General features: G+C 42.1%; 1 protein-coding gene and 1 long non-coding RNA gene across 2 annotated transcripts in view; both read left to right on the top strand.

Annotated features, from left to right (window-relative positions):
* LOC105937130 (23 kDa integral membrane protein) overlaps nucleotides 1-26,760 on the top strand; it is a 74,462-nt gene that overhangs the window by 23,095 nt on the left and 24,607 nt on the right. The gene's annotated exons all lie outside the window — the stretch shown is intronic.
* On the top strand, nucleotides 4,985-5,955 carry LOC110367788. The gene is made up of 2 exons (XR_002427712.2): nucleotides 4,985-5,070; nucleotides 5,618-5,955. It is a non-coding gene; the product is annotated as an uncharacterized LOC110367788 (long non-coding RNA).

Genomic DNA, 26,760 nt, shown 5'->3' with positions numbered 1-26,760 from the left:
GGTAATAAATTAACTTTTGACATAAGGTGGACCCTATGTCTCTCTCTCTCTCACATATAACATTATAAACAGTTTAAACAAAAATCCACAATTCATAAAAAAATGGAGAACAAAAGATTTCCCCACCATCCTATTACTGTGATTTCTTCTCACTGTGACGAGTCTTACTTAAAATGTAAATTATCAACAAGTTGCGTTTACTTGATGCCGCTCTGTGCCCACCCTGCTCCCTCCCCCAACCACCATCACCATATAAACTCTCCACTGCTGGTTTTTCACATGACACCCAAACAGCATCCCTGCACTGATCCTTCAGGTCAAGAAGAAAAGAAACGATGGGTAAAATTAACGGGTTCCTCAAGTGGGTTTTTATCATTTTTAACATCCTGTTTTCGATAAGTAAATGAAAGAAAAAGTTTTTCTTTTTTCTGTAAGCTGCCTAACAATAATTGAAATTAATTTCTAACTTAGTCACCAAATACTGTCAATTGACAATAATTGTAGATGATCTTTTTAAACGTTTAATGTGTTTTTTATGGATATAATCAGTTAATTACTATCAAGGGAATGAAAAATTTTCTTGATGTTTTTAAACAAAACTTTGTTCTGTGAGTAACAGACAGTGTGTGGGCTGGGGGTCTGTTACAGTCCACCCACTGACCCCTCCTGCTGTTTTTTTCTCTTTAATGAGATTTTACTGCTTTCTACTGAAGATTTCGGGCTTTTTTGTTCCCCACTCCGGTGAAACAAGAAAAAAAGTTTGAAGAGGCAGTTTGAGAAATTAAATTTTAGTTATTTGGTACAAAAATGTAAGACAAATGGTTAAAAGTGAATTACCATCGTTTTAATCATATTTTTATATACATTAAATGCTCACATATTATTTGATCCTGTCTGCCCCTATGTTTTATTTAATAAAATGTACCACAAAGAGGACAGCGAATAAAAAAAGCAGGTCATTATCAATTTTAATTTTAAACAAGAATGAACAACATAACATGAAAAATATAGAAATGAATGAAATAAGATTATTTGGAACTGTGTGAAGAGTTTTTACTTACACTTGTAGATTATATTATCCAGACTGTTTTTAAAACAACAGTTTTTTTTTTCTTTTTTTGCACCATTTTTCTGCAGTGTCACATCAGTCCAGTTACGGCTCTCTGCCTCCCTCTAGTGTCATTTTACAAAAAAATATGTTTATTGATAAAAAAAAATTCAAATCAAAAGGAAATTGATGTAAATAAAATGTCTATTTCCTTTTTCATTGCTTACAGTGATAGAATTGTCGTGAGATAAAACTATTTTGGACTCAGCATGAACTATCCTATGTGGATTTGACTCAAAGCAACGTTACTTTGGTTTGATTTGTTTTTCTTCTCTGCCCTCAGATCCTCAGATGTGTGATCATAGCTGTGGCGGTGTGGGTCACTGATTCCCTAATCCAGGTAAACAATAACAGAATCATTAGATTCATTGTGTTTACAGTCATCTGAAAACAACAAACACTTCCTTGATGAAATTGAAAATGTGCTAAATGCAGCAAGAAGGTCCTGAGTTTGAATCCCGGCCTGGGGTCTTTCTGCGTGGAGTGTTTATGTTCTCCCTGCATGTGTGGATTGTCTCTGGGTACTCCGGCTTCCTCCCACATCACAAAAGCATGATTGTTAGGTTAATTTTTCTCTGTAGCCTGCATGGAATGGTGGATCGTCATTTAAGCTCTGAACCAACAGGGGGCACCAAGACCTGTTACACAGTTACTAGTTAAGGTGACATAGGAAGCAGATGCAAACTTTAAAAAAAATAAATAAATAAACAAAGCTTCTTACAAGAGCCAGTATTTATCTTTAATAATCATGCTTTTTCTTTCTCTTTGTAAAAACACAAATTTCTGCACTTTTTACTCAAAAACAGACATTTAGGACGTCTGCCTGTGTTCTCAGGAGTGGACGTCTAAGCAAATTTAGAGCATGCAATCCTCAGAAATAAAACCCAAACACTTACAGCTCTGTCACAGACTCACCAGGCCTCAGCCACCATGATGTGTGTGACGATTAGAAAAAGACTGAACTGGCACGGCACCATTCGGGACATCGAGGGAGAGAAACTCTTCTCTCTGGACAGGTTTTCAGTGCTGGATAAACTTCAAGAATGTTCTTTGAACAGATGAATCAGAGTAGAAATGTATAATTCACATAATTCACAACAGCAAGTTTGAAAACCAATAAACAAAACTCAATACATCTTCTGGCAACAGCTCAGATAAAGTCCTCACCTCAACCTAGTTTCCACCATTTTTCCAGTGATGTTCCTCAATTTGCATCTTTGCTGTAACTCTTTATTTGTGTCCAATCAGATGTCGGCATTTGGAGGTCTGGGAGTGGGCTGGCTCTGGGTGATTGCCATCAGCTTCTTTGCCATCTCTTCTCTGGGAATCTACGCTGCCTGCTCCGAGAAGAGCCTTTTCCTCAGCCTCGTACGTAGGAGAATGGAATGATCATCATGCTGATCTTGGGAATAGTTACGGTTGTTTCCAGAAACACGGTAATCTGCTGCAAATGTGTAGCGATGCTGTACATGCAACAGTCTGGTTTCTTTGCTTATAGGGCTTTCTTTTTACCTTCTAGTTCAACAACCAGTTTGAGCAACACGCCAATGAAATTGCTGACATCATCATGAAAACTGATCAATTAAGGGCCGGGTTTGAGATTCTACAACAAAGTGTAGGACTTGAACATTGTTGGGAACACGTTAACGGAATGCATTTACTTTGTGGCACATCCTACCTTCATGTTTTGTAGAAGTCTCCTAACATCAGTCTATCATTGCAGCTTCAGTGCTGTGGATTCATTAGTGCCGATGACTGGGGCACAAAAATACCCCAAAGCTGAAAATGCACTAATGCCAACGGACCTTTGGGAAAGCCTACGTGTAAAGCCAGGCCCGCGGTACATTAAGCACAAAAAGTCTTGATTATATCAACACACAGAGCCATTTGGTGACCGGATATTCAATTCTGAACAGATGTTTCCCTCCACTCATCTTAGCCATGACTCTCATTTTCAATCCTGGGCTTTTAGCGATTTATTTGAACCATTTTCTTTCAAGGTTAGGACAAGGTTAGTATTTTCTCTAATCCACAGGGTTAAGATTATGGGTCTAGACCCAAAGATAAGCATTCATCTGTAATGAAAGAGACAGGGAACCCAGTGCTGCTCATATAAACAAGTCAGATGTCTGCTGGAGAAAAGACGTTTGGTCACAATGACTAAATGCTTGTATCAGCTGTGAAGCACGGTGGAGGCGGCATCATGATGTGGTGCTGCTGTATCACACACAGCGAATGGAATAATGAAGTAGGGGAACACTTCTTTTCTTCCTGCTTCACCTGCAAATAACAGCTTGTTTGATTGGATGTTCCAGTTCGGGGAGAGTTTCCAAACACACTGAACTGGGTTTGGAGTGGGTTTGGAGTGGGATAAAAATGTCCAAAAGTTCTGGATTCACTTTAACAAAGGTCAGCGTGTAAAATACCGCATTGTCACAAAACCAATTCATTCTGGCTGAAATCTGTCGGTTCAGCCAGAATGATGCAGGGGGTTTGTTGGTGCTGAGGATCAAGCTGCCATCAGCTGGGTTTGAGTCTGTATGCATAATTCTGAGCTGATATGAATTCAAGAAAATACCAAATAAATTCAAAGTTGTGCATTCATTCAGATTTGTAATCCATATAGATGTTAACTAATTGCAATCCCCAAAAGAGCTCAATTAATAGGATTTTCGTGTCTAAGATGAGTCGACGGAAACTTTGGACCAGAACCGCATGTCTTCAGACTTCAGGTTTCTCTAATCTTGGCTAACTGAACAGCTTTTCAGCTTTTTATGCCAAAGTCAGATTTCATGAGCAAACTTAAATCTCTGGTTTTATTTCATTTTTGGATTTTGTGCAGCTCTTCTGTTTTTTAAACCCACCAGCTGCTTTATCTGTGACTCTCAGAACATCACTATTAGAACCTTATGCTCTTGTTTTCTTACAGGGATCCATTGGACCGGATCAAATCTATGCCAAGGTATTGAATTAGAGTTTCATTCAGTGTAAACAAGTTTGCCTTCATGTTCTGGATATGTTTCACTTCATGACCCTTGTTTTATTTCCTACTTGTCTCCTCTGCAGCCTTGCAAGGATATCATCGTTAGAGCATATAACTATTAACCTGACAAAAGCCAGACGTATGTTGCTCCGCCTAGCTCCACTCACATACATCTGGGACATCGCCATAGGAATTGCCTTTACTGAAGGCTGGGCCTTATCAAAACTCCTTGCATATGATTGGATAAGCCACTTGTCTGTCATCTTTATCGATGTGCTATTTCAACCACTCACACCTAAGCCAACCTGTGACGCTGATGATAGCGAAGCAGGAAAAAAAAAATAAAAATAATGTGTTTGCGGCTCTAGTGGCACGCGTTTTATTGACAGTGAGCTGACAGGAAGAGGGGGAAAGACAGGCGGCAAAGCGCCGCGGGTCGGAGTCGATTCCGGGCCGACCGCGTTGAGGACTAAAGGCCTCCTAATATGGTTTGCGCTAACCGCTAACCGCTCCGGGGCGCATCCGAGTCTGCGCGTCCACTGCAGACGCAGACGCCCCCCCGGAAAACAAAACTTGCCAAATCCGGTCGGGAGAAGGGCGAAAACATCGTTTCCACCAACAAAAGCCTTCAGAGGCGTTCTCTGATGTTCTTTTAATGAACCATTAGGTAGATTGGACAACACGGAAGAAATAGCAGCATCAATGTTAACGCTTGCTTCTTCGATGCGAGCCGCCATTGCTATCAAAAAAGTCTCACGTCATGGTCGCGTCTCCACTACGTCACATCTATGAAATGCCAGCCCTGCGTCCTGATTGGCCAGACCATAAAATTGGTTGGAGAAATCACTTTCTACGAGTGATGTCCCAGACATATGTGAGTGGAGCTAGGTGGAGCAACATACGTCTGGCTTTTGTCAGGTTATATAACTATAACTTCAAGGTTGTCATAGGCATCCTTTTTGGATTCAGTGTCATTGCAGTGAGTCCCAACAATACTCTCCTTTATGTTTCCATTGCTTATTAGCATATGACTGTACAGTAAAACTTTAAAATCCCTTATTAAATCATGTAATTTCCATGTTAAGCTGTAGGTCACCCTGCTACCAACAGATGGCAAAGTTTTACCATTTATAAGGATTTAAACATTTTTTTAATGTCAGGAATGTTTTTGTATCTACCATAGTATAAATGATTGTGTACTTGTATATACGTACAAAATATAGCATAAATATGTTGTTAGCAACCTTCAGACAATCCCTGGAGGTCCTAGGTTCTAACATCCAGGACTTAAAGGGCTGTTCTGGCAGAAAAAAAAGGTTGGAGAATTACTAAGCACGTGGTCATAATGTTAAGCCTGATTGGTGTATATTTACATTAATATACCAAAATAAGAACCTGCCAGCCTATGCAGGCCTTCACCTAATGGGTTATGACCACATCTTGTAGATAGTATCTAACGATGTTCCTTGTTGTCGCCTAAAGTCGTCTCCTTCACTGACCACCTGTGTGTCTACCTGTCCTTCCAGCTGATGGGCCTGCTCATCTCCCTCCTCATGATCCATCAGGTTAAACGTCACGATGGCATGGGGGTACTGTGCATTGGTTAACGAAGTTAACCTGCACCTCTGGATGTAACCGGATGTCTCATTATCTAAGTTTTTAGCATTTAACTCAGGGTGATTTTTTTGGCAAAACTGTGAGACGTCTTCTGTGATGCTCCTGTTTGCTACTGTGTTTGTATCCAGAACCTTTCCTATATAAAAACATCTATTTTTGTACTTATGTATGCTTTAATCTGTCCTTGGATGCAGTAATGATCTGTAAGATGTGAAATAAAGAACATTCAGCATCTTCTCTTCAGCAACAGCTTGGTCACACGTGAGGAGATGGTAGACGACCCCGTTGTGCAGATGTGAAACATCAGCAATCATGATGAAGTCATAAGGGAAAAAAAACATATATAATAACATTTTTTTCTTGTTATCAAGTTAGAAATAACATGCACTTCTCATTTTTAACATAAAAATATGAACATCCAATAAGAGAAAATGTATTCATCTTGCAAAAGGTTTTTTCTTTTTCTTTACTGTGGTTCTTTAAAAATGGTAAAAAAAAGTTGATTGCTGCTCCTAATATTGTTTTCAGATTATTTTCCTGTGTTCTTCCTAAAAGTGATTTTTGGGCGATCTAAGAATTTCCTCAAAAGTACATTAAGCATAGATATGCATATGACTGCATTATTTATAGGCCTTTGGTCATTTTCTCTTCCTAAGCTCTACCTGAAAGTGAGGAAATAGATCAAAAGTGCAACACAAAAGCATGTGCAGAACAATTTACACAAATCAATTAATCACACACTTTGGGAGGAAGCCGGAGTACCAGCAAAAAGCCCATGCATGCACAGGGAGAACATGCAAACTCCATGCAGAAATACAGAATCCGAACATTGGACCTCCCCAGTTGCTCCCCTGAACTATGTTTTATTTGTATTTTTTGCTTACAATTGAAACAGTACAAGAGAAATAACTTTATTGTCCCAGAGTGGGGAAATTCAGGTGTAACAGTGACCAAAAAAAGTAGAAGACACAAAGCTTACACTTAAGATCCAATAATATTAAAATAACTAAAATTTAAAAGTTAACAGAAAGATCATACCGCAAAAAAATGTGCGGTAATAAATAATAAGGCATATTCGGATGAAAAAATATAAGATGTTTAAGTTAAAAGAAAAGAGAAACTCCTTCTGATGCATCCTCCACCCGGCTGCTTGGGGTTGTTTGAATCCTCCAGATCAGTGACGTCAAACTCATTTCTGTACTGAGCCACTTCGGCATCATGACATTAAAAGTCATTAAAAGTGAAGTTATCGTGTTCACTTAAGAAGATTCTGTTTATTCTTTGAGGTGTTTGTATTCTTAGTTCCAGTGTTTCCTCCTTGCCTCTGTTTTCATTAAACTCTCTCCTTCAGCTTGTTACTTAATTCCTTCCACCTGCTTTTCTGATTTCTCCTTTGTTCTTTCCCTCTTTAAAGCCACCTGTTTCCCTTCACTAATTGTCAGATCCTCTACCAGGCTACCCACTGTTCTGTCCTTGGGAAGCCTACTAGATGTTGAGTTCCTGCTATGCTCCTTTTTGGGTTTATAGTACGTTGGTTCCTCTTCATTAAACCACTTCGTCTCGCCGCTCTTCTGCATTCTGATCAGCACACAACAACTGACAGTTTGCTCCTCGTCCAGCAGCATAGCATTTACTTAGATAAAACATATAAAACATATATCAGCTATTAATAATCAAAAAATGGAAATAAAACTAAGTGTTGTTTAACATTCATTAAGTTCATTTAACAAAGAAATCCAGCAAATGCATGAAACTTTGACAATTACCTGGACTCAAATTCATGTAAAAATAATCAGTGATATTGCTTATTTACATGTACTCGATTTTCCACCTTATTTATTATAACTTAACTCACCAAAGGCTGTATATATATATATATATATATATATATATATATATATATATATATATATATATATATATATATATAGATATTATATATATATATATAGATATATATATATATAGATATTTATATATATATATATATCTATATATATATATATCTATATATATATCTATATATATATATATATATATAGATAGATAGATAGATAGATATATAGATATATATATAGATAGACAGAAGACTAAAGACAGGGGAGGATTAGATCTGCCTAACTTCCATAACTATTACTTAGCAAATAGGCTACAATACATCTCTAAATGGAAAAAAAATAGTCTTTTAGATGAGCATTGGTTAGATATAGAACAGGAAATGTGCAATAATATCATGATTTCAGATCTGCCGTTTATAAGCTCAAATATAAAACGGCATACATGCTTCAAATATATCAACATTAGTTCTACTCTGACAGCATGGTGGGAGTTCCTCAAAATGACAAAGTCATCCCTTATCCCATGCAGTCGTACACCTATCTGGAATAACCCTGATATCCTACAAAATAATAAAATGATAAACTTTACATACTGGAAGAATAAAGGTATTAAATATCTGGAACATCTACTTGACGGAACCGAGTTCATCAATTTTGCTAAACTAAATATGCAATATGGCATTAGTAAAAATAAATTCTTGGAATATGAACAACTTAAATCTATAATTAAAAATAAATATAAGCATATTAATGGTGGTTTACAAGTCCCAACTAATATAATAGAGTTCTTAGATTTAACCCCCCCCCAAACTACTGTCTAAATCATACAGGACACTGACTAAAATAGATGATTCGATATCTCTTCCTATAATGAAGTGGGAAAAAGATTTATCAGGCACCTTTGAACAAAATTTCTGGGCTCAGACATGTCTAAGAACTTTCAAATTGACTAGAAACACCAACTTACAACTAATACAATACAAAATCCTTCACAGAGTACATTACACAGGACAAAGATTATTCAAGATGGGTCTGGCACAATCTAATATCTGCCCACACTGCACAGGCAATCATCCTGATAATTATTTTCATGCGTTATGGTTATGCACACCAGTCCAGAGGTTCTGGACACAGATATGTAAGGACTTATCAAGGTGCTTGAGCTGTAAGATTACACCATCCCCATCAGTTTGCCTGCTCGGTAATTTTGAGGAAAGTCCTCTGAAAAAAGAAATAGTTTACATGGTTTTTACTGCTTTATGCATCGCAAAGAAAACTATCCTCATGAATTGGAAAAGTAAACAAAATCTCAGTATCAATCAGTATAGAGACCTTTTGTTGGATCATATTAATCTAGAGACAGCATCTGCTTCCACATCTGATTGGTCTTTTTGGGCTCCTCTGATCAACACCATCACTTAGTGGAATAGGGGGCGGTGGGTTGCTTCCTGCAGGGCGCAGTGGCTGGATGGAGGGGTTCCTGGGGCCCTGGGGGCACTTGGAGTAGGGCGCCTGGTGGATCCGGCTCCGGGGTCTGTTGCCCCCATCTGGGAGGAGTTTGGGAGGCCTACGGGTGGCCTACAGCAGCCGCTTGCGGCGCTCTTTGGGAGCTGCGTGTTGACGGACGTGGGTTACTGACCTGGTAGCTGTGCTGCCGCTGGGTGGGGCCGGGGTGGGTCTGGGGGTCTGGGGTCCCTGGGGCGCGCCGCCCTCGGGCGCGGGCCCCGGCGGGGCCTCGGGGGTTCCGGTTCCGGGGGGTGTGCCGCTTTTGGTGTGGGCCGGCGGGCGCCCGGGTGTCCGCCCCTGCACGGGGCCTCTGGTGCGCTGGGGGGCCTCGGGGCCCGTTGAGCTGGTAGGGGGGCATGGTCATTAACACCTCTGGGCAGATGCTCTTCTCCTTTATTGGGAAGGCACTCTGCCAGTGGGGGGAGGGGGAAAGGAGGGGGAGTAGGGATCTACCCAGCCTGGATGTCTACTGTCGAATGTATGGTGAGTTGTTTGAACGTTAATGTTGGGGAGGGATTAAATCCACGGGTGGGGGGGGGGGGGGGGGGGGGTTGACGTTCTGGTGGGCTTGTGTCCGGCCCCCTGTCCCGGTCCTGGTCCGTGTCGTCTTCCGGTGCGGGTTTCACCTGGGGGGTGGGGTTGGGGTGGCTCGTGCGGGCCGGCTGGCCAGGGTCCCCCCCTATTATTATTATTATTATTATTATTATTATTATTATTATTATTATTTATTTATGTATTTATTTATTTATTTATTTATTAATTTATTTATTTAGTTTAAGTAGGCTTGGTGGGTGGGCTGGGGGGGGCTTAGGTGTTGGTCCTGGTGGGTGGTTGGCTGGCGGGCTCTGCGGCCTCTCCCTGGCCCCCGGGCTACGGTGGTGCCGCTGGCGAGGCCCCCTTCTCTAGGTGGGGCTTTCAGGGAGCGGGGGTGCCTATTGGAGTCAGTAGGGGAGCTGGCTCCCTGGGTTGGCTTCCCAGTCATTTGCTCCCCATCCCCGGACTCCTCCCTCTGCCTGCTCCATCACGCCGCCACACATGTAGGTCATGAGGGAGGGGGCGTTACTGGAGGTTGCCACTTTCTGGTGACGCCCCTCTCCCCAATTTTATTTTGCATCTTAGACACTTTCACTTCAAACATTTTTCACATCACACACTCATATAGGCCATGGTAGGGGGGGGTGGGGGGATGACGTCTGGGAGGGGGCTTATGTTGTGTGGGCCTCACCTCGGACGGCTCCCCTCACCTCCTCTCCCACTTAGACATTGAGGGTTCTGGGCAGTCACACGGAGGGGGTGCGCTGGCAACAGCTACCTTCCGAAAGGGGGGTGGGCTGTGCCGTGCATCCCCTTCGGCGCTCCCAGTTTTTAAACGCACTTGAGAACAACATGCAACAACACAACATTTGAGCAGGCGTAGGGAGGGTCGGGGTCTTCTGCACACCCCCGTTCTCCGATGGAGGCAAGGAGTCTGGGGCCTGGAGGAGGTGCGGGCCACTGTGTCCGGGGTCTTGGCGGGGGGCTGCGGTGTGCAGTCAGCGGCCTACCAGGTCTGGGGCTGATGCCTCCGCTCCCCCCAGGGGACGGGGGGCAGGGATGGCAAGGGTAAGGTGGGGGGAGGGAGTGGGTTTATTAGGTATTTAGGGGGAGGGGGGGGCTCTGGCCGGGTGGCTCGTGCGGGTCGTGTTGGCCCGCCCTCTTGGGGGGGCCCGGTCCGGGGGGCGTCTGGTCGGGGGCCGGGGCCGGGGGTCGGGCACAAGCAGTCGTATAGTCGATTTGGGGTGACCCCCCCCCCCCCCTTTGGTCAGTGTTGGATGTGAATGTTATGTGGGAATGTGTGTACAGCGTCTTTTTTTTTTTTTTTTGTGTGTGTGGCGAGTGGGGCACAAGGGAGGGATGGGGTGAATGAGTTTTTTTTTTTTTTTTTTTTTTTTTTTTTCAGGTATGGGTGTGGTCCGCTCCCTCTCCCAAGAACATCTCAAGTCTCCGATAGGTGCGGAGCCCATCCCCCCACGTCCTGCCCTCCTCCACTTCGTTGGCGGGCGCCTTGGCCCCCTGGCGCATTAGTTGGCTTCGGGTTTGGGGCGGGTTCCCGGGCGTGCGCCGGCCCGCTCCTGGCGGCCTCTTCGCGGGGCCTGGCCCCCCGGGGGGCGGCCGGGGCCCTCGTCGCGGGGGCGGGGCGCCCCTGGGGCCTCTGGCCCTCAGGGCCCATGGCCGGGACCACTTCAGCGGGGCTGGCTGCCGGCGGAGCCCACGGGCTCGTCTCCGCGGCTCTTGAGGGCGTCGGCATTGCGGTGGCTGGGGGATTTCCTCGGGGTCGTCTCTGCTCCTTCCTTGGGGGGGGGGTTGCAGATATCCTGTGTCGGCCCCTCCTGGGCGACCTGCTTTAGGGACCCCTTTGGGAGTCCGGGGCTACGGGTCCCCTGACGCCTGCCTCTGTGCTCGGGGAAGGTGGGTCTTTGGTTCTCCACAATCACTATCAAGCTATTTCTGGATAATCTTCACCTAAACTAGTGCACTTTCACATCTCCCACTGGTGCTGGGTCCCAGGTATTAAGTGTTCACTTATATACAGTAATCTTATAATTTATTTATTTATTTATTTATTTATGTTGTGTCACTTTCTTTTTTCAAATATCACATTACACATGTCAGCTTACATAATAATATATATGATTTAGCAATGGCATCTAGGTGTTATTCGAGTGTATCTGTTGCTTTATGTCTGTTGGTTGTGCTGTTCTTTTTGTGTCTCTTTCCAGGTGATGGAGCAGACAGAGGACATTTTATCATTCTCTTCCTCTTATCTCCTCTTTCTTTCACCTCTACTCTTTTTTTTTTTCTTTTCTTTCACTTTTTGTTCTTCCTTTACTCTCCCATTGTCATGTCCATATAATTTGAAATTCTCCTTGCAGGAATCATAATAAAGCTATTTACAAGCATAAATCAAGTGGAGCACTATGGCGAAAGCTGTTTGCTCCACTTGTAAAAGCAAAATCTGTCGAGCTCCATCTGGCATTGAGATATCAATTCCTATTGCCATAGTGCTAGACAGGACACTGGGAAAAGAAAAAAAAAAAAAAAAAAAAAAAAAAAAGATATATATATATATAGATAGATATAGATATATATATAGATATAGATAGATATAGGTATATATAGATATAGATATAGATATTTATATTTTTCTCTGAGAATTGTTTCTGTATTGTTAAGAGGATGTTTTGTTATGAATGTACTTTTACATTTTACAATTATTTTGTTTTGAAAGTGACTACGAGGGATGTGGCTTAAAAAAATTTTTATTTCCTTTTTTAAGAAAGTGCCACTACTGTTGTCTAGTGTTAGCTAAGGACTGAAGTTCAGTTTAATACAGTTGAGCAGTCTGAGTCATTATGAATCATTTTGTTTTCTTGTAATTAAAACTGTCCTAAATCCTCCAGAAAAACCAACAAACAAAAACAATATTAACGCTGTTCTTTATTAAGCTCAGTCGGGGAATAAACACCCACAAACTAAAAAAATTGTATTTGTGTACGGTCTCATCATTCTTGACCAGGCCACACATTTTGGTACCAGGAGTGGGGTCCCTGTTAGGTTTTGAGGTTTTAGTTTGGATAGGGACAGTGAGCACCTAGACAACAGTAGTGGTGAAAAACAGTCCGGATCCGGTACCAGTCGGCAGTGTGGTATGTGGCTGTCTGCGATCGGTGGCTGGTGGGCCAGGACGGGAGGTGTCTGCAGGCTGCGGGAGAAGAGGACTGCTCGATGTCACATTCTGTGACACTGCGGGACAGAAGAACATTGAACTGATCGAGACTGTGTTATTTTCCTGCAATAAAGACAGTGCACGAGACACTTCAGAATGTCGGATGGAGAAGAGGGGGCAGCTGCTCCAAGGCCAGGAACCAGCCGGGATGAAGATAACCCTGCTGCTTCCTCAAACGCAGATGAAGGTAATCCTTTGGCACAGCTGCAGTCACAGATTTTGGAAATGAGTAAAAACACGATGCAGTAATGTCAAGTATTACTAATTTGGGTGATGTGCAAACAAGGTCTATTGTCTACATTCCAAGAGAAAAACAGATTGTACCTTTTAGTAGTGAACCAGGGAAAGATGCTCACACTGTGGACGAGTTTATAGAAGAGGTGGAGCGGGTGATGAGAGAAAGGAGCTTGCGTAGAGAGGAACAAGTAGAGTTTATTCTCTCATTGCTAAAAGGTTCGGCCCTAGAGGAGGTGAAACTACATATGGGGGGACAGGTTGGACAGCCCAGTGATCTGTTCTCATACTTAAGGGGAGCCTTTAGGGAGAAGCGCACTACTCCACAACTGTTACATGTGTTTTATGCCGGCAGGCAAGTAGAGGGGGGAGGACATGCGTGATTATTCACATGTTCTCTCACAGCTGCTCAATTCCGCTCTCCAACAGTCTCATAATGCAGTTGCCGATGCACAGCTAGCACTTAGAGATCAGTTAATTGAAGGGGTACGTGACTCCACTCTTTGCCGTGAGCTGTGTAGGCTTATCAGAGAGAAGCCCGACTCTAATCTGTTTGATGTACGGGAAGAGGCTATGATCTGGGCTCTCGAAGACCATCCATGGAACACTAATGTGGCAAGAAACTGAAACCTAGTGAGCGTCAGCACAGATGAGAATTCAGAACAGGCTAACTTGACCAGTACCATACAGACAGACCTGACTGTGACTCTGCAAGAAGTAGTAAAGATAATTGCCCAACAGGGAAAAGCTATTGGTGAACTAACCAATGCTGTTAAAGAACTCACTAAGCAGAACGTCAGCACGGAAGGTGGTAGTAGGGGTGGTCCACCTAAAATCCAGCCCAAGTACACTAATGACGGCCAGCCAATCTATCTCCGGTGTGAAGGGGTGGGGCATATGGCCAGACAGTGCACTGCATCGCGCAAATCAGGAAGTCAGCCTCCCGCTACACCCAGTCCTGGGGTTCAGGGAAACAGGGGCCCTCCATTGCTATGAGCCGGGCAATGCGAGGCAAGTCTGAAGGCTCAAAGTGCATTCTAACTAAAGAACATTTTCTGGAAAAAGGCTGTGGGCCAGTGTCCCGAGGTAGATGTCCAGATAGGTGGTGTCAGCCTTAGGTGTTTGTTGTACACAGGGAATAATGTAAGCACCTTGACAGAAAGCTTCTTTCGAGACCATCTCCATGGAGAAGATGAAGATATGCATTTTACAGCTAAGTGGCTTAAAATAACCGCAGCTAACAAGTTACCACTACCCTACTTGGGCTATGTTGAGCTGGATATGGAAGTAATGGGGCTCGCCATCCCAGAGTGTGGTTTCCTAATAATCAAAGACGATGGCACCAAAGAACCGGATTCATCCTGGTAACTCCAGCATACTTTTTGAGTCAGGGAACACTCCCCTGCCTGGCGGGTTGATGGTTGTCCCTACTGTGGTAGGGCAGCAGTCATTTCAATCTGAAAAACTCACACGGAAAGAAGAGACAATTAGAAGAATTTATTGATACAATATTTTAAGACTTTGGCACTCAGACCTCGGCAGGAAACTTTCACGCTGAATTATACTTCAATATGCATAAGCAGGTGTATGAGAATAGGAATGATCCCCCAGGCCTAAAACTGGTGGTGGAATGGAGATAGAAGAAGTTTGTTCAGTCCATATGATGATCTGTTTGAGCTAGATGTCCAATTTGATAAACACAGGTTTGCATGACTGTCCATGATGAGCAAGCTTGAAGCAATTGTGGAGAGGAAAAACTCCCCTTTGGGAAGAAACCTCTGGCAGAACCAGGCTCAACATGGCGGTCTTCTGCCGGACCGATTGAGATATGACAGTGAATTCTGCAGAGTCCAGGAGGAATTACACTCTAATAGGAAGCCAGATGGAGCTGCTATGATGGTGGAGAAGGGGATGGAGGTGGGTTGAATCCAGTCATCAGAGTCCAGATCAGACATCTCACAGTGACTGCTTGCTTGCTGGGTAGAAGTTGAGCTGGATTTGAAGTTCTTTTAAGACGGATCCAGGACACTGATTGGCTTCGAGGAGGAGCAGTTCAAAGCTGATTGGCTTGCGTCGGAGGCGAATGAGTCCCTGATTGATGGAGGTAAGCAATGAGTTTCTTCAGTCTGAATTTCTGCTTTAGCTCCATTTCAATCTGAAAAACTCACACGGAAAGAAGAGACAATTAGAAGAATTTATTGATACTATATTTTAAGACTTTGGCGCTCAGACCTCGGCAGGAAACATTCACGCTGAATTATACTTCAATATGCATAAGCAGGTGTATGAGAATAGGAATGATCCCCCAAAAATTGCAGAGGTCTGACCATCTGTATGCTCATAAGGCAGGGTGACTAATAGCAAAGGATAACAGGATGAGTAATTGAACTGCCAAGAAGGTTTGCAAACAGCTTACCAACACAGGCCGTGGTTATGAAGGCCTGCGAGCAGGCCGTTGCAGTAAAGGCTTACCCAAAGTACAGAGAGATGAATGGGAGATGATGATTAGGTGAATGATAAGGTAAAAGGTGAATTTATCAGGGATGCTTGATGAATGATTTCTTGCGGATGCTTTCTTGCGGATGATGCACATAGATAAATGAGTGATCATGAAGAGATGCGAGACAGGTGACAGGACACATGACAGGATGCAACGAAATGCATAACAGGATGCCTGTCGGTATGCATGAAAGGTACGTGACAGGGTGCATGATAGGAAGAACACAGGTCAGCAAATAATATGAGTGAGTTTTGAACCACCACCAGTAATTGAAGTTGAATTACCTTAAAGCTGATAGAGCATTGAGCATGAAAGGACCCATCTATGCCCAGAAAGCAGAAAACTTGAATTGATAACAAAACAGGGCTGTTGCCACAAAGACTTACCAAAACTGGGCCGTTGCCACAAAGACTTACCAAAGTTCAAAACAGGGCCATTGCCACGAAGGCTTACCAAAGTTCTGTGAGATGAATGGAATGTTTATGATGATTTCTTGCGGATGCGTTCTTGCTGATGCGTTCTTGCTGATGCGCTCATGCGGATGCTTTCTTGCGGATGCTTTCTCGCAGATGATGCACATAGATAAACGAGTGGTCATGACAAGATGCAAGACAGGTGACGGGACACATGACAAAATGCATGACAGGATGCATGAGAGAATGCATGCCGAATGCATGAAGGGACGCATGACAAGACACAGGACCAGATGCGACACCGAGTGATCATGACGAGGTGCAAGACAAGTGACAGGACACAGGACAGGATGCAACGGGATGCATAACAGCAAGCATATCGGTATGCTTGAAAGGACGCAACAAACGCAGGACCAGACGCGACACCGAGTGATCATGACGAGATGCAAGACAAATGACAGGACACATGACAGGATGCAACGGGATGCATAACAGGATGCATGACAGAATGCATGAAAGGACGCATGACATGATGCAGGACCAGACACGACCAGACGCACAAGAAATGCATGACAGAATGCATTACAAATACGAAAAGAATGTATGAAAGGGTACGTGACAGAATGCATGATAGAAAGAACACAGGTATGCAAATAACATGAATGAGTTTTGAACCACCACCAGTATTTGTAGTTGAATTACTTAAAACTTAGAGGGCATTGAGCAGCTAAAATGAATGGATGCTCAGAATGATATGCGAGGCATGATAGTGACCATGCCCATTTGTTGGAGTGATCAGGAATCTGAGAACCAACAATTATAAAGAACTCCCCCAAAACCTACGGATGGCAGCATCCGTAAAATCTTTAAACATATCTACGACAGAACGCATTATAGAAATATATATTTCTGATCCAGGCGAGAAGCAGACCAGACTAGAAGTTCAGAACACAGCTCTCAATCTGTATCCTGTTCAAGAAGGAAAGAAACAAAATTAGTTAACTTGAGCTGCCTGGAAATAAAGCGTGCCTCTGGCAATGATGCATCTGCGAGAATGAGCTGACTGAGCAAGGAGGGCAGCTAATAGAAACACTGATATGGAATGAGACTGATGTCATGTGAATTCGAGAGCTTAACTGCAGGCAGGAAGCCATGATGAAACTAGGTTGAGATCTGTACCTAGAACTCAATTTGCAGGTTGACAGGTTTAATTTGAGAAAGGACAACTGGGAATAGTGAAAGAAGATCTATGAGAGGAAAGAGACCATAAGATAAATGGATGAAGACGGGCAACTTCTTAAGACATAATTTATCAAATAATATTTGCTTAACTCATGAATGCGTAGAATGCCTAACGCAGACTAAATGCTGTCATGAATCGATTAAGCTTATTTAGCTCATTCCATGGTGTTTGAAATTAATTTAATACTTTAACTCAGATTCTGCACCGCATTCTGACAAAACTGATGATCTTCAATGTTTATTAGCTTGATTATCCTCACCAGCCTGCAGACAAGCTCCGTAATTGAAATACTATCACCAGACAACAGCACCCACAGTGATGCTCTCCGGATGTTCATCTTAAAATAAATTCTTGAACCTGAAATAGAAAATTGTCAATCCCTAAAACATGAGCAAATGGCTGTTAAAAAATCGCCAATACTCAAATCATTCCCCAACAGCCAACATGACGTCAGCTCCCAGCTGACGGTCAGACAATACCTACAAACAAAAGCATTAAATAACTTTAACATGAATAATTTCACAACACCTTAAGTAATTGATTGGCAAAACATTGAAATCACCACTCAAATGACAAGAGTGACAAAAGTGGCCTGGTCAGCATAAATAAAAGGTCTAAATCCAGTACAGACTGGTCCAAACGGACGCCGAATTGCACCAGAGTTGCAGCGGTTTTAACAATTGGTATTAATTGCTGGATTTAAAATGCACTTCTGAAATAAAATGGGGTTAGTATCAACTCAACCCTACTGTCCGGTTAAACAGAACATAAATGACATTGAAGTTGCTTGCGGAAGGATTGCCAATAGTTAGTCTTTAAATGACAAATCAGAGGTTTGAAAATGCTGAGACATTTGCTAATACAGCCTGCAGGTTGATGATAAAGGGGAGACGTGAAGAACGTTACCATATCAAAATGTAGTAAGAGAACACATAATGGGAAAATTAAGTAGAAAAGAGGAGAGTGATAACAAGGTTAAGATTTAAGCCTACAAAACTTAATTTACACTTAAAATCAAAGCATACTATGGGCAAGAAATTACTGTAGAAAATATGAACAATGAGTTAAATTAGAATGATATAATTATAAAATAAGAGAAGATATATAGAGTCCATCATGAACCATACTCCAACCAGTAGGTGGCAGTAATGCTACTACAAGCCTGTTGCCAACCGCCAAAACCAGAAGAAGAAGGAAAACGACAACAAACATTAGAATGGATGGGATACGTTCTGCCTAAATAGACGGACATCCAGAAGCGTAATGAGTGAAACGCGTGCAATATGAATGAAAACATGAGTGGATACATGTTACCCTGAGCTGCTCGGAGCGGAATGAGAGAGGAGATCCGGCTGAAAGTTGCGGCAGGACGATATGGAAAGGTGGGCCTCGCAAAGCCGATCGAAACCAGAGAAGGTCCCACGGTGACGCGGAGCCCTCGACTGAGAGCCAGTGCCATGAATCAGCTTGAGAAATACCCCAGCGTGCTACGAAGCGGAGCGGGACCAGAGCTGAAGCAGAGATGAGACGGCGTCTGCGCCAGGAATCGGATATGACGGAAAACAGAGGTTGGGTGACGGAATGAAATGCCACAGGCGGAAGAAGGCCAGCTAAGAGAGCAAGTCCAGGTCAGCGCTGGTTAAGATATGCTGGAGCGAACACAGTGGTTGGAGATGATGGATGCGTTCCTAGGAGCAGGAGGATCTGAGGATAAGTTGTTATCGTCTTGAATTCAGTCATCAGTGTCCAGATCAGACATCGCACAGCGACTGCTTGCTTGCTGGGTAGAAGTTGAGCTGGATTTGAAGTTCTTTTAAGATGGATCCAGGACACTGATTGGCTTCGAGGAGGAGCAGTTCAAAGCTGATTGGCTTGCGTCGGAGACGAATGAGTCCCTGATTGATGGAGGTAAGCAATGAGTTTCTTCAGTCTGAATTTCTGCTTTAGCTCCATTTGTTCCCAGTCCAAGCAATTAACCTCTCCCAGGAGGATGTCTGGTTGTCCCCTAAGGCTAGACTAGGTATTCTTAGCCATTGTCAGTGTATCGAGGGTGACCCCTATGAAGTGAAGTTTCAACGTATTTCCTCTAACCATGAGGAGGTGACAGTTAACCGAAAAGATGGTAAAGAATGTGACAGTGGCATGCAGAATTTACTGGACTGTCTACACGTAGGGGGTAGCCCAGAGCAACAGGCAGAGCTAGGAGTGCTCTTGATGAGATATGCAGATGTGTTTGCAGCTCAGGACAAAGACCTAGGATATATGCGTCAGGTGAAACATGAGACCCCTCTGGTGGATGAGACACCTTTCTTACAACCCTACCGGCGTATACCCTACCAAGAGATCAGGGAACAAATTTCTGAACTGTTGAGAAAGGGAGTGATTCAAGACAGTTCAATCTCCTATGCTTCACCTATTGTTTTAGTGCGCAAGTCTGATGGGACTCTAAGACTATGCATAGACTACAGACGGCTGAATGCAAAGACCAGGCTTGATGCATTTCCACTCCCACACATCGATGAAAGTCTAGATGCTCTGAGTGGGGCCAAATTCTTCTCAACAATCGATCTTGCAAGCAGCTACCACCAGGTTGCAGTACATGAGAAAGACCGGAACAAAACAGCATTCACTACGCCATTTGGCCTCTATGAATATCTGAGGATGCCTTGCGGGTTGTGTAACGTGCCTGCCACATTTCAACGTCTAATGCAAGCCACCATGAGTGATCTAGTTTTCCAGATTGTGTTAATCTATTTGGATGACTTACTGGTTTTTTCACCAACCTTTCAGGATCACCTAGTGAGACTAGAGACTGTCCTTAAGAGGCTGAGGGAAACGGGTCTAAAAGTAAAAGTGGAAAAGTGTCACTTTCTTCAGTCTGAGGTCAGATTTCTGGGTCACCAAGTCTCATCCCAAGGCATAGGCACCGATCCTGATAAAATCAGTGCAGTGAAGTCATGGCCCACCCCTGCTATTGTAAAACAGCTTAGGTCATTTTTAGGCTTTTGCAGTTACTATAGGAGGTTTATTGAGGGTTTCTCCCAAATTGAAGGGCCTCTTCATGATGTGGTAAATGCCTGTATCAAGGAATGTAGCAAGGCTATGGTTAATCAGAAGTTCAGGTCAGCCTGGACGCAACAGAGCCAACAAGCCTAGAGACAGATGCTAGCGACTTAAGTTTGGGTGCAGTTCTCTACCAAGAGAAGAGGGGTAGGAAGAAAGTCACAGCCTATGCAAGTCGGAGACTTAGAGGGGCTGAGAAAATGATAGAAACAACAGCAGCATGAAGCTGGAACTCCTTGCGCTAAAGTGGGCGGTCACAGAAAAATTTAGCAGTTATCTCCTGGGTTCTAAGTTTACTGTCATCACAGATAACAACCTCTGTTGTCACCTCTCCACCGCCAATTTAGGAGCCATTCAGCAGTGATGGGTCGCTCAGTTAGCTGTATTTGATTTCGATGTGAAATATCGTCCTGGTCGATGTAATACCGCAGCTGATGCTCTGTCCCGGCAACCAGCAGTGGATGGTCCTGAACCTGTCAGTGAGGATGCAGAATATGACGGGTGCGTAGCAATATGTAATGCATTCAGGACAGGCACAGATTTAGGCCTGGACTTATATATATTTCTTTACAAGTATATATATAAGCTCCATCTATATATAACTTATATACAGGGAACATAGACGTTCGCTACTTTCTGCTACATACAATATGACGGTGACGTCGACGTGCAAACCTGCGCCAAAATGAGCCGTCTATGTATAAATGTCTGTGGTGTAGATGTCCACCAGGGAGGGGCGAGGTTTAGCTAACGATGCTTTGTGCTGCTTTGGCCGTCCTATCTAGCCTCCCTCCGCCTGCCTCGTGCAGCTCCCGTTTCATGTGGACACGTCAGCAGGCTCTCATTGCAAGTGTGGTGAAAGGTCAGCAGTAGCTTCCTGTCCAGCTTGTTTTTCCTGAGAACTTTCAGGAGGTGAAGAAGCTGCCGAGCCTTCTTTATGGCCACAGAGACAACATCCGTCCAGGAGAGGATATCGGAGCTCTTGACCAAACTTTTACTTGAGCGACCATTTTGAAAAATACAAAACATTGTGACCCCATTTGCATGAGGCTTTATTTACTGAAAATAAAGCCGTAATCTCAGAATTTACCTTCAGTTTAAATGCACTTCTTGGAAACAATGTACACATTAAATCTAAGTGAACGAAAAAATTCAGAACAAGACAGATAAGCAATCAGCAGAGGAGGTAGTAACTAGTTACATTTACTCAAGTAACTTTTTGAACAAAATGTACTTCTAGGAGTACTTTTACTGCACTGTACTTCTTACTTTTACTTGAGTAACCATCATGAAAAAGTATTGTTACTCTTACTTAAGTAAAATGTCTACTCTATCCACTATGTGTAACTTTACTCAATAAAGAAAAACTTGTTTTAACCAAAAATGCACCAGAGACTCATCTAGAGTTTTATATTATGGTGAGACTTCCTGTTTGTACACAAGTTGTTGTTTTGATGGTATTTTTTACCTGCTGAGCTCATGGAGCCATTTCTAGGCCGAGTAACCATACAGTAAATGGTAGATATTGTTATTGGAAGTACTTTGCACTGTCCTAACTTACTGCATTTACATTACCTGCTTGGATTTATGTTGAAAAACATTGTTTAGAAAAGTGCTTCTGCCTAAATTTGTTAATTTGTAATTGTTATTGTTTGTAAATTTTTATGTTACCAGTAGTCATTAAAATACCAGAATGTATACATAATTTTATATTTTTGCCTGACCGACTACATCTTTTTATATTTATTAAATCAGTTGTTATACATATTTACTCAGTAGCCTTCTTACCAAACACTTTTTTTACTCTTAATTGAGTAATTTCTTGGTTGGGTATTTTTTACTTTGACTCGAGTAAAAATATGTTGAAGTAGTGCTGTTCTTACTTGAGTAACATTTCTGGCTACTCTACCCACCTCTGGCAATAAGCTCTTAGTTTTTCTCTCTTGAATAACAATAAATACATTTAACCTTGGATGATCTCAGTATTGCCCAGAACAATGTAAACAAAACATGTTTACGTACATTAAAAATATGTTTTGAACACAGAAAAGGACTGGCACATAAACATTGATGAAGGAAAAAATACAAATAACTAAAGATTTTCAGTTTTATTTGCTAATTTGACAGGTGTACAACAGGCATGTCTGGTGCAGCATTAAGTCTGTTTCAGTGTTTTGTCTTTATTTTTGCGAGAACTGAGAATCCAGCTTCACCTTTGTCTGTAGTTGTGAGAGAAATGACAAGCAGAATACTTGCCATGAATCGACATTTTGGTCCGTGAGGCAGACACCCCGTCTACTTTTAAGACTAATCTTAACATTTTCCTTTGTGACAAAGTTTATAGTTAGAGTGGCTCATGTTACCCTGAGCTACCTCTATAGTTATGCTGCTATAGACTTAGGCTGCTGGAGGACATCAGGGTCTATTTCTCTCACTCTACTGATTTCTACTGTTCTCCAGTTTTGCATTACATTGAAATAACTGTAGTCATTTCAGCTTTTAACTTTTTGTTCTCTCTTTTTTCTTCATAGAAGGTACACCTGATCTGACTTCCTGTTAGTTGTGACATCATCCAGAGAAGACAGATCACCCGCTATTACCATCTAATGTAGAACAGATTACTGGATCAATGTGTGCTTCTGTGCTTTTTTGTCTCTCTTGTTGTGTCTCTGCTCTGTCTTCTGTAACCCCCAGTCGGTCGAGGCAGATGACCGTTCATACTGAGCCCGGTTCTGCTGGAGGTTTTCCTTTCCGTTAATGGGGAGTTTTTCTTCCCACTGTCGCTTCATGCTTGCTCAGTATGAGGGATTGCTGCAAAGCCAAGTACAATGCAGACAACTCTCCCTGTAGCTCTACGCTCTTTCAGGAGGAGTGAATGCTGCTTGTCGGGACTTTGATGCAATCAACTGGTTTCCTTATATAGGAAACTTTTGACCAATCTGTATAATATGATTGAATTTGACTTTGTAAAGTGCCTTGAGATGACATGTTTCATGAATTGGCGCTATATAAATACAATTTTATTGAATTGAATTGAATTGGATACTTAAGAGAGGATGTTCAGATGAGACGTTTGTCCAAAACGAGGATAATTTCATGCATCCATGTCTTCCCTTTAGCACTGAATCAGTTGTGACATCTCTGTTTCTTCTCCAAGCGTTAGTCCTAAATCCAACAGAGATCCTGGACTTTCAAAGGCAAAGGGATTCTGAATCCACACCAATAGGTTCAGTCAGATGTTTTACATGTGTGTCATGGTTTTCTTCAGTGTGCTGCAACACAGTTGGAAACAGGCTTGGATTTGCACCTTTGAGGTCTGGGACTTCTGGACAGTCAAAACACGTTTCCAGTTGTAGAAAACATTGTGGGGTCACCCCTCGTGACCCCACATAGATGGTTCTTTCTGGTTTCCCTCAGTAACGGTGGGACCAGTTCCACAATAACTGCCCTGAGCAATCTGAACCAGCCAATAAGTCACTCATCATAATATGCCAACAGGTCAGTGGGATTTCTGACAACATGCTCCCTCCGTGTTCTTAAAGTAGAGAACATGGACCCGGTTCTGAAGTCCTCACTAAGAATAAGAACGTAGAGAACATGGACCCCGTTCTGAAGTCCTCACTAAGACTAAGAACGTAGAGAACATGGACCCGGTTCTGAAGTCCTCACTAAGACTAAGAACGTAGAGAACATGGACCCGGTTCTAAAGTCCTTCCATGGCTCCCTGTATCTCAGAGAATAGACTTTAAAATCCTTCTGTTAGTCTATAAATCCCTGAATTAGCACCTAAATACATCACAGACTTGTTATCAGGACATCAACCCTTCAGACCACTCAGGTCTTCTGGCTCCAGCCTGCTCTGCAGAACCAGAACCAGAACCAGACATGGAGAAGCAGCATTTAGTTCCTATGCTCCACTGATCTGGAACAAACCTCCAGAAAACTGGAAAAGTGCTGAAAGCCTGAGTTCCTTTAAATCAAGATTAAAAATACATTTGTTTAGGATTGCCTTTGACTGTTCTTGTTAAACTGTTAGTTTAACATCATTAGTTTAAGTTTGTAGTCCAACTGTTTTTAAAATTTGCTGTTGTCCATTTTCCTCTGTTTTATTTTGTTTAAATTTTTTACATTTTATTTCAACTTGCTTTTATTCGGTTTTAATTTTCCTATGTTTTAATCATGTAAAGTCCTTTGTGTTTTCTTTGTCCTGAAATGATCTATATAAATAAATCTGCCTTGCATTTAAGCAGGTAATAAACACACATTTCTGAATTAAATTTCTTTATTTTGATGTGATGCAATATTCAAATGTAAATGTTGTTTTGTCAGTAACTGCCAGCAGAAAAATCCTAATCAATAGACAAATAGGCTTAAAAAACATCAGTATGTGTATATTATTGTATAGAATGGAGCTTTCATGATCCTCTTCAATAAAAAATGTCTTTTAGACTTTATATTCCAGTTTATCAAATGAAGACGTTAGATTCAGTAAAACCAAGAAGGAAGATTTTGATGCATCACTGCTTGGCTTTTAATTCATATAACAGCAGATACTATTAATGTCTCTGACGTTTAGTGACTGCTTAAGTCTGTCAGAAGATTTAAAAGCTGCAGTGAGATTCTGCTTGAATTACCTTAATGTAACGGTCTAGATTCATTGATGCATACGCATTTGCATTTAACAAGCGAGTATAAACTTTCTACCAACCAAATAATGTCCCAGTTTTTCTATGGTAGCTGAAGGTGGTCAAAGACATGTCAGCCACAGGGTTTGCTCAAGAACCCCTTGACCTGTTTTCAGAAGCCACAATTCACACACTGTACTTTTTGCAGTGCCATACTCGTAGTTTCCCCTCATCTTCTTTTTCACACCTTTTGATTTTGAGCTTATTGGGGGAGGTACCTGCTTAGGTAAACTTAGGATGTGAGCTTTTTGGTGGTGATTTTGTTCCACTGGGTTCTTGAAGACATAAACAGTGTGACCTGGAGCGGTTCAGGGCAGAATCAGAATGGGCCAGCTGCACTAAGAGGGCCAAACACATCAACAGTGTCACTACTACTGTCTATCATCCAACACCCACCAGCGCAGCACCTGCTGCTCTAAGCTGCTGCTCTAAGCTGCCCACAAACCTGTTTCGTTAAGAAAAGTTCACACAACACTTTCCAAAGTGTTTCACAGTTGTCAGTTGGTGTGAAAAAGAAAAGGTTGGGTTGCCCTTTTTGGGTTAGAGGGGGAACTTTTTTTTGAATCGCTGTGGAACAATCTTCCCCTTTTAACAAGTGATGGGAGGACAAGTGGATCAGGGCTTCCTTTACAGTAATGTGGTGTTGAGAGGAAATGCCTAAGATAAGACACAGTTGTCACCATTGCAACAAAACTGTGTTAGTTCACGGACCGAGATATAAAATGAACAAAAGACAAAATAATAAAAAACAAGACAAATCAGGCATAGATTGAACAACAATAAAACACGATTTTATAACATTTTCATATTTGATAATGATTCTTTACAATAATATATATCAATGGAACATTTTATTTGTTATTGATATAGATATAAAACTGAGTCAGCAAATTGATAATACTTTAAGTCCTATTGAACTTAACATTTAAAATATGGAAATGGAGTAATACACTACAGTTAAGTTTTGCAAAAGGGGTGGGATTAAATAAATTGTACTTTTTCCCACTCCCTTAAAATATATGAATTACACATCATACATTTGAGGAATTAATTTGATTCTCTTCTTTTCTTTAAATGTTTGAAATAAACTTCCCTAAACTTAAACTGTTGACCTAGAATAGTAATAAAGTCATTTCCAGTCATTGTGAAGTCTGCGTCTATGTGGTTATAAACAAGATGGAGGTGAGGAAGTGAACTGTAGAGGAAATGATACAACTGCAATATATGCGGTTGAACAGACAACTGCGCGTGAATAAATAATGTCAGTATTAAGAGTAAAATGTAAGTAATGAAGAATGGAGAGAAACACATTGCACCCCCCCCCCCTCCACACACACACACACACACACACACACATACATACATACACTACATACATATATATATACATAACTATATATATATATATATATATATATATATATATATATATATATATATATATATATATGGTGCAGGAACAACTGAACATGCGAGCGTCTGACATAAGAGATAAGATCATGCCTAAATTAAGAGCCTGTCACCCCCGATATGAACTTGTTAAACTGAGTGAAATGCCTCCACAGGATCTACTAGATGATGTGAATAAAGCACTAAGTATAGTGCCTACCATGACCATCACAGAGACCAATGACCTGATATACAGTACACTACTAGTGAGATGTGGTAGGGCAATAACACATGATCCAAGCCATCAAGGCAAGACACTGAGCAATACAGGAAAGGGATTATGGGAGAAAGAAGCATCATATAACAATGATGCACGGTGGCTAATAGATCTAAGAGCAGACCACTGTAATCTCCC

This window comes from Fundulus heteroclitus, chromosome 17 (genome assembly GCF_011125445.2).
Source record: "Fundulus heteroclitus isolate FHET01 chromosome 17, MU-UCD_Fhet_4.1, whole genome shotgun sequence".
NCBI classification, from domain to species: Eukaryota; Metazoa; Chordata; class Actinopteri; order Cyprinodontiformes; family Fundulidae; genus Fundulus; species Fundulus heteroclitus.
This window is presented reverse-complemented; position numbering and strand designations above follow the sequence as displayed.